General features: G+C 42.4%; 1 long non-coding RNA gene across 1 annotated transcript in view; it reads left to right on the forward strand.

The window, feature by feature from the left end:
* The window catches only part of LOC134409120 (uncharacterized), a 31,810-nt gene extending 25,738 nt beyond the window's left edge, over window positions 1–6,072 (forward strand). The window contains exons 4-5 of the long non-coding RNA XR_010026157.1: window positions 3,380–3,491; window positions 5,216–6,072. This is a non-coding gene — a long non-coding RNA (uncharacterized LOC134409120). The remainder of the gene's footprint in view (window positions 1–3,379; window positions 3,492–5,215) is intronic.
* Window positions 6,073–7,857: the final 1,785 nt, after the last annotated feature.

Below are 7,857 nucleotides of genomic sequence, written 5' to 3' on the forward strand. Positions count from 1 at the left end.
CTGAAGCTGCCCCCTAACCCCAGCGTCCTGGCTTCGAAGCCAGCACCTGGCCGGAAGCCACTCCTGGCTTTGAAGCCAGGACACTGAGGTTGGGGGGCAGGGGCAGCTTCCAGGCATGCCGTTCTGTGCCCCCTTATTTTGGCGCTCTAGGCCGCCACCTGAGCTGCCTCTATGGCAGCGCCAGCCCTGCAGATGACACACAGGGGATCCCAGGATCAGGGAGGGATCATCCCTCCCTTGCCCCAGGAAATAGCCCTCCCCTTTGGGCCTGGTTTTTCCATGCCCCCCAAAACTTCTCTCTTTTATAAACTTTTATAACCCCCATCTTATACATATCTAGTAAAATTTCAAATTGGAGAAATAATCTAACAGGATGAAAATTGCCACACCAGAAAAATCTTTATAGGTCATGTTCTTCAAGTTTTGCAAACAATCCGATGAAATGACTATTTACATAATAAGGCATGACAGGTATAGCATTATCATAAAAAAAAATCAAACACGGGTATACGCTGAGTCACAAAGTATAAGCAACTACATTTAATTTCCTAGAAATATGCTTGGCTGTTAACACCCACTCTCTTTTTCAGCTTTCATCTAGACCTATTTCTGCCTAATTGTTATGTAGATAAGGATGTATAATATTACATAGAAAAAGGGATCAGAATATGGATTTACAGAATGTGTGTGGTGGTGGTGGGGGACCCAAACTTTTTGATGTACAAGCAGTAGAAGGTTTATTTTGCTGCTAAGAATTAATTAATTAGTGCAGCTCCCAAAATAAACCAGAAATGAGAAGTAGGGTGGAATACTACAGTTTTACAAGAGAAGAATCCTGGGAAACACCTACTATTTTCCCGGAAGAAAATGAAGTTGAAATTCTCCACCAGTTATGGAGGAGTCCAAAGGTGATCATTCTTTTGATAAATTTCAGCTCTAATTTAGGCAAACTCATCATGGAAGACAGGTCTATTAGTCATGATGTTCACCACATTAGCCTCATATTCAGGCATGGTGTGTCTACGTGCTGGGTAGAGCTATTGTGGAAGTTGGTGGTTTGGGTCCAGGTTACCTGCGGGATCGCCTTCTCCTGTACAATCTGTCCCACACACTCAGGTCCTCTGGGAAGAATTTACTCCAGTCAGCTACAACTAGCCTGACAACTGTTACCCGGCGGACCTTCTCTTCTGCTGCTCCCAGACTGTGGAATGGCCTGCTGGAAGAGATTCATCAACTTAACAGTCTTTCTGATTATTTTTTTTAAAGCTATAAAGACTGATCTCTTCTGGCAGGCCTACCCAGTCAAATTTTAAAATTTCTGTCTGTTATTTTAATAATGTATTAATCCATTTTATATATATTATACTATTTTTATATTTGATGTTGTTCCCCGCCTTGATTCAGAGGGAGAGGTGGGTAAGAAATAAATACAAGATGATGATGATGATGATGATGATGATGATGATGATGATGATGATCACAAACACATGTAAAAATGGGATGGAACAAAAGTTTCCTCAAAAATCTGACAGTCTCAGGAAGATGAAGATTGACAGATGCATCAATTCCCAACTCCAAAATCCCCTTTCCTCTTTCTCTCTGTTATGAACTTGCATGTGTGCACCAGACGTGCACACATGATCAACAGGCCTGATGTCTATGAATTTGGCTTTCAAAGCCCGATGTGATGTTCTACTACACAAGGCTATGTTGTTAAGTGTAAAATAAAAGTTTATTACACTTGGAAAAATTTAAAGAAGGTATTCACTGTGTGTTTGTAGCAGAATGGTAAGTATAAAGCTATATAGGGGTGTGTGAGTGCTGGATGGAAGGAGAGTGCTGATTGGATGTTTGTGTGGAGTATCTAGATTGGCTGTGAGAGAAGGGGAAGAGTTGGAGGACTGTGGAATATATATGCCTGCTGACCGGTATGTGAAGAGGAGAAGAGAGAAATGAGAGAGGAGATTCAGATTAGAGCTAGGGAGGTTCTGCGTGTTTTGTTGTTTTGGTGGATTAGTGTGTGGGAAGGAGAATAGCGTAGCCTAGAAAGGGTAGAGTCCTTTTACAACTTCATTGGCTGCCAGTCCAGGTCCGGGCCTGATTCAAAGTGCTGGTATTGACATTTAAAGCCCTAAACGGTTTGGGGCCAGGTTATTTGAAGGAATGCCTCCTCCCATATGTACCTGCCTGGACCCCTAAGGTCATCTACAGAGGCCCTTCTCCGTGAGCCGCTGCCAAAGGAAGTGAGGCAGGTGGCTACTAGGAGGAAGGGTTTCTCCACTGTGGCACTCCAGTTGTGGAACGAGCTCCCCAGAGAGGTTCACTTGGTGCCTACACTGTACTCTTTTCGTCGCCAACTGAATACCTTTTTATTCTCTCAGTATTTTAACACTTAATTTTAACTTAAATTTAAATTTTACTGTTCTAATTCTGTATTTTAATCTTATATCAGTTTTGCTGCGTGGTTTTATCCTGGTTGTACTTTTGATACTGTATTTTGTATTTGTGCTTTTAACCTGTTGGTTGTTTTATCATGGTTCTAATTTTTGTGAACTGCCCAGAGAGCTTCGGCTATTGGGCAGTTGTAAAAATGTAATAAATAAATAAATAAATAAATAATAGTAGGCAGGAGAACCTATAAAGTTACCTTTGAAATGTTAAAGTGAAATTACTGTCTGAAACCATTACGCTTATGAACTGAGAGAAACCATTAAGCTTTTGAACTTGCATTCACATCTTGTTAATAAATTACATTCAAGTACATCTGGTGTGTTCATTGGAGTACCTGGGAAGGGTACAGGTCAATCTATGGTGGCAGCGGAAGGGAGAAGTTTGGGGCGAGGGTGCGAATCTGTATAGTTGTGGAACCTAAGTACAGAAAGGTGTACCACCGGGACGGCTTCATTATCCCAGCCCTTGATGACGGCACCTGAGCTGGGTCCTTTGGGTCAAGAAAGAATAAAGGAGCAGTATAAGGTGGTGGTGGGGTTGTCACATGTGGTGGCAACGGGTGTGATCCAAAGTAAACCCAGTGCAGAGTCACATCCTCACGCCCACCAATCATATTTCAGTGTGTGTGTGAATACATGCATAAAATTGGCTCCCATTTTAAAATTGTTGCATGTTCCATCAGTATTTCAATAATATAATATGAGAGAGAGAGAGAGAAAGAGAGAGAGAGAGAACAGCTATTTTTATTTCTAATGCAATTATAGTGGGTAGTATACAGATCTCTTAAACTCACTATTCAAATGGGATAGAAATTTTAAGAGTTTGTAGCAATTATACAATCCAGCAGGCATAAAAAGGCTTGGGGAGAATTGAAATGCGTATAAATATAGCACACATAAAGTTCTTTATTTGGTTCTTTCATTTCTAGTCGGCCGTGTGGATGAGATGCTTCCAAAGGCTGCTGCTGCTGCTGCTGCTGTCATTGTGGTTATGATTTTAACAAACGCTTGTTAGCTTCCTTGAACCATGAAACAAGTGAGGTAAAACATTTTAAAATGTGCACATGATTTGGCGTTTTCAATCCCATTTATTTCGGCCCAGGAGTTAAGCACGCACAGTTTTAATTTAAATACACATAATCTAGGATGGATCACACTCAATACCAATAAAATAAGACCCAGGGAGAGAAGGACATATTTTTGATGACTCAGTTTACCATTCAGCGAATGTCTTTGACTTGGGGCAGGAAGGAAGAACAATAGAGCCACTCATAGGCCTATAATTCTTACACCAGCCTTCTGCAACTTGCTGCCCTCTCTGGATGTGTTGTTGTTGTTGTTGTTGTTGTTGTTGTTGTTATTATTATTATTATTATTATTATTATTATTATTATTATTATTATCCTGCCTTTTGCCCAATACTGGGCTTCAAGGCGGCCTTACAAAATTTAAAACATATACATTTTAAAACCTATGAATAGAAATATACAAAAGTTAAAAATATATAATGCATGACAATTTTGAAAGACCTTAGCCCAGACGGAGGCCCAGATGAATCACCAAAGGCCTACCAGAACAACAACAACAACAACAACAACAGCCTATTTCCGAAAGCGCATCAAGGAGGGAGCCAGCCTGGCTTCCCCAGGAAGAGAGTTCCTGAGCACTGGAGCAGCCACCGAGAAGGCCCTCTCCCATGTTCCCACCAGGCGATGTTGGTGGGACTGAGAGAAGGTCTTCCGCAGGAGATCTCAAAGCACAGGCAGGCTCATAAGGGATAATACGGTCTTTCAGATGAGTTCAGATTTTTTAAAATGTATCTTAGCTAGACCTACCTTTTATTCCACGATGGAGGAGGGAAGATCCCACAATGTGATTATTGAGAGATCCCTCCTCTGTTTACACGTGAGGCGCGACGACCTCAGGAGGAGAGGTGTCGTGCCCACCATTTTTAATTTTTTGAAAAAAGCAACAGGAGCATTAGTTTTTTTAAAAAATAATAATAATTAAATTTCCCCGCTCCCCCCACCCTACCCCAAATGGGCGCAGTGCCCGGCTCTGTGCAAGGAATTGTGCGGAGCCGGGTCAATCCGTGGCAATGGGTCACACATTCCGCGGTCTCAGGCTGAGCCCAAGACCCTGGAAAAACCGGCCTCAAAGTGTAGGGCTCTATCCTGGGGCAAGGAAGGGATGATCCCACCCTGAGCCCGGGATCCCCTGGGTGTCATGTGGACGCACAGGGACAATCCCAGGGTTTGCACCAGGATAAAGCCTCGTCTCGCTAAGGCCATAGATTTCGTGGCTGACTAGCTTTCCCCCTGTCGGGAGGAGTCTGTGAACTTGTGGAACGTTTCACTAACTTTCTGGAATTCCATTACAGAAACACACGCACAAAACCAGCCCCAAAATATATTTCTCCCAATAGGCTAAAGTGTGAAAAAGTAGATTTGGGGGAATTTGTGTATTTGCACACATGCAAATTCATGCAAATTTAGAAACTGGGGGGGGGGAACCTGAATGTGGGAGAAAGTGAAACTGACAGATGTTTCCTTCTCTAGACTTGCTGCTATATATTTATGTCTATATCACCTCCAGAAGGGTCCTGAAACAATGAACTGTTACAAAACAGCAGACAGCCCTACAGAAGATGGACATGATGGATTCATTCCTTCAATTGGTTTTTGGGAATTGACAGGTTCAGTGCTTGAAAAAAGGGCTCAGTTGTGAATCAGATATAGACACGTATTTTCTATCTTATATTACAGATGTTGAAAAAGCTTTTCAACATGATCATTATCTGAGAAGAGGAATGTATTTCCAAGAGTCGTTATGAACTCCTCATCGAATGCTTCGGCTGCAGCTCATGCCAACTATCTAATATACCTGCCCTTATATTACTGATGAATAACGATATTGAAAGGCGACAAAAGGATCCAAACAGCTTCAATATTTTCAATTTTGTCGACTGGAAAATTACACCAAAGTGCCTCCTGACAAGGTCATGGAAATAACATAGAATCCAAGAACAGAAGAAGTGAGGGCTGGATTATGTTTGACGATCATCTATCTATGGTTGCAGTCAATGCAGAAGACCAGTTATTGTATGGTTGGGTCATTTCAAGCAACCTTTGCTTTGCCATCCAGAACTCGGTCTGTCAACAATGGAAATGGAGTTCAAGGGTTTTGATGAAGTTAAGGCAACTCTGGAAGAGTGGGATAGACACCCATAGGACCTGGGTCTCCTTTCATCTGGAGAGCTAGGAACAGGACAGAGGAGGTAGGGATGTTGCAAGCACTCAACTGGATCCAGGAGTCCAGCAGACACGCCTATGTCTGCCCCTGATCCATTCAGGTGTTTCTGGGGAGAATCCAGACCCTGCTTGGGCACGCACGAGGCCCCTAGAGTGCTTGCCAGCCAGCCATCCTCACACCAAAATTGCACACTCCCCTCTGCTTCAGTGGTGGCCAATGGTGTGCCATTTTGGCAGAAGCATAGGTGGCTACAGAGCACTCACCAGGCCAAGCTGAGCCTCAGAAGAGGGCCACGCAGCCCAGCAAGTGAGGGCAGACGGCCGTGGCGGCAGGGTGCCACCCCTAAGAGGTGGTAAGAAAGAGTAATGCGATGGTGTCTTGAAGTCACACATCAACACAAATGCTATCACTCCAAGGAAAAGGAAAGCCATTTGCAACAAAGATGATGGCAACCAAGAAAACAAAAACAAATAAATAAAAAGCGAATGTTTGTAAATGGAAACATTGTCAGGTCTTCTGTGACAGCCCTCAAAAAATCGCCAGACATATGAGACACAGTCTGAGTAGCATGAAAATGTTTCTAAAGCTCTCGTCCCTGAATCAACTCAGCCCTAAATAAATTCCGGTGCTACACCCACCCTGGATAGGGTGATGAAGTTAGAGTCTTTTGTTGGATTCTGCCAATCCTGCAGCTGTTAAAAACATAGGGTTGGATCCTGATTTAGTCATACTTTGAGTACACCCATTGAAATCAATGGAACCTATGTGACTCATGATTAACAAATATTAATCTAAATAAAACTAAATCTGCATCCAAATCATGGTCTGTGCCCCGTCCCTACTTGCAAAAAAGTAGGAATGTAAAAAAAGGAGCAATCGTATTGTTACTTGAGTAATTTCTTAGCATTTAAAAGGTACTGAAAAGTTTTCTGGGGCAGAGGAAGACTCTCTCATTTTACATTGTTGCACCCACAACTTTAGATTTTGGCTGACACATTCAAATGCTATGCAAATCTCTTCTTTTTTAGTCACAGAAATTAAAGGTTCCTCCTCACCTTTCTTATGAGATTCCCACTCTATGTTTGCAGATAATCATCTATTTTGGGGATCTGAAAAGAATTTTGCATTTGTCACATGTAGGCTGGTGACTTCTTCTGCTTACAGCAAGTGCAGAAACTGCTCTTGGTAACTGTAATCTCCATTCTCTATACAGGTCCCTGAGAAACATGTTATGTATTTCCAATTGCTATACAATCATAAAATCATATAATAGTAGAAGGGGCCTATAAGGCCATCGAGTCCAACCCCCTGCTCAATGCAGGAATCCACCTTAAAGCATCCCTGACAGATGGTTGTCCAACTGCCTCTTGAAGGCCTCTAGTGTGGGAGAGCCCACGACCTCCCTAGGTCATTGGTTCCATTGTCATACTGCTCTAATGGCCAGGAAGTTTTTCCTGATGGAAAGCCGGAATCTGGCTTCCTGTAACTTGAGCCCATTATTCCGTGTCCTGCACTCTGGGAGGATCGAGAAGAGATCCTGGCCCTCCTCTGTGTGACAACCTTTCAAGTATTTGAAGAGTGGTATCATGTCTCCCCTCAATCTTCTCTTCTCAAGGCTAAACATGCCCAGTTCTTTCCGCATCTCTCTTCATAGGGCTTTGTTTATATCAATGTACCTTCTCCTTTAGTGAGCTTTAAAATATATAAAAATTACCTGTGCAAGCATGTGAGAGTGGGTGTCAGATTTCAGCACAAAAGAAGTTTGTGAAGATGATCTGAGATGTTGGGTGACCTTTTCAAAAGATGAATATGTTCTTTCTTGAATGTCCTACTGCACACAAAGGCATCTTAATTCAGGTGGCTTTAATTTGTGTGAACCCAGGGAGCTTAGCTTAGTAGTTTAAACCCGTTATTAATTAGACTCCCAAACAGAGTCATTAACTGGTGCTGGGATAAATGATTAATGCAGCTTTGTAACTGAATGAATAAAAAAAAGAAACCAAATTCTCAGAATAAATGGAGTCCCCGAAGCAAGCAGATAATGGAAGAACGAAAACCCATCAGGAGACTATATCGGAGGGTTTTCCCCCTTCTTCTTCTAGACCTTTGTTCTTATACAACCCTTTTGTACTAGTGAGATGATCCATGTTCTCAT

Source organism: Elgaria multicarinata, chromosome 15 (genome assembly GCF_023053635.1).
Source record: "Elgaria multicarinata webbii isolate HBS135686 ecotype San Diego chromosome 15, rElgMul1.1.pri, whole genome shotgun sequence".
Taxonomy (NCBI): Eukaryota; Metazoa; Chordata; class Lepidosauria; order Squamata; family Anguidae; genus Elgaria; species Elgaria multicarinata.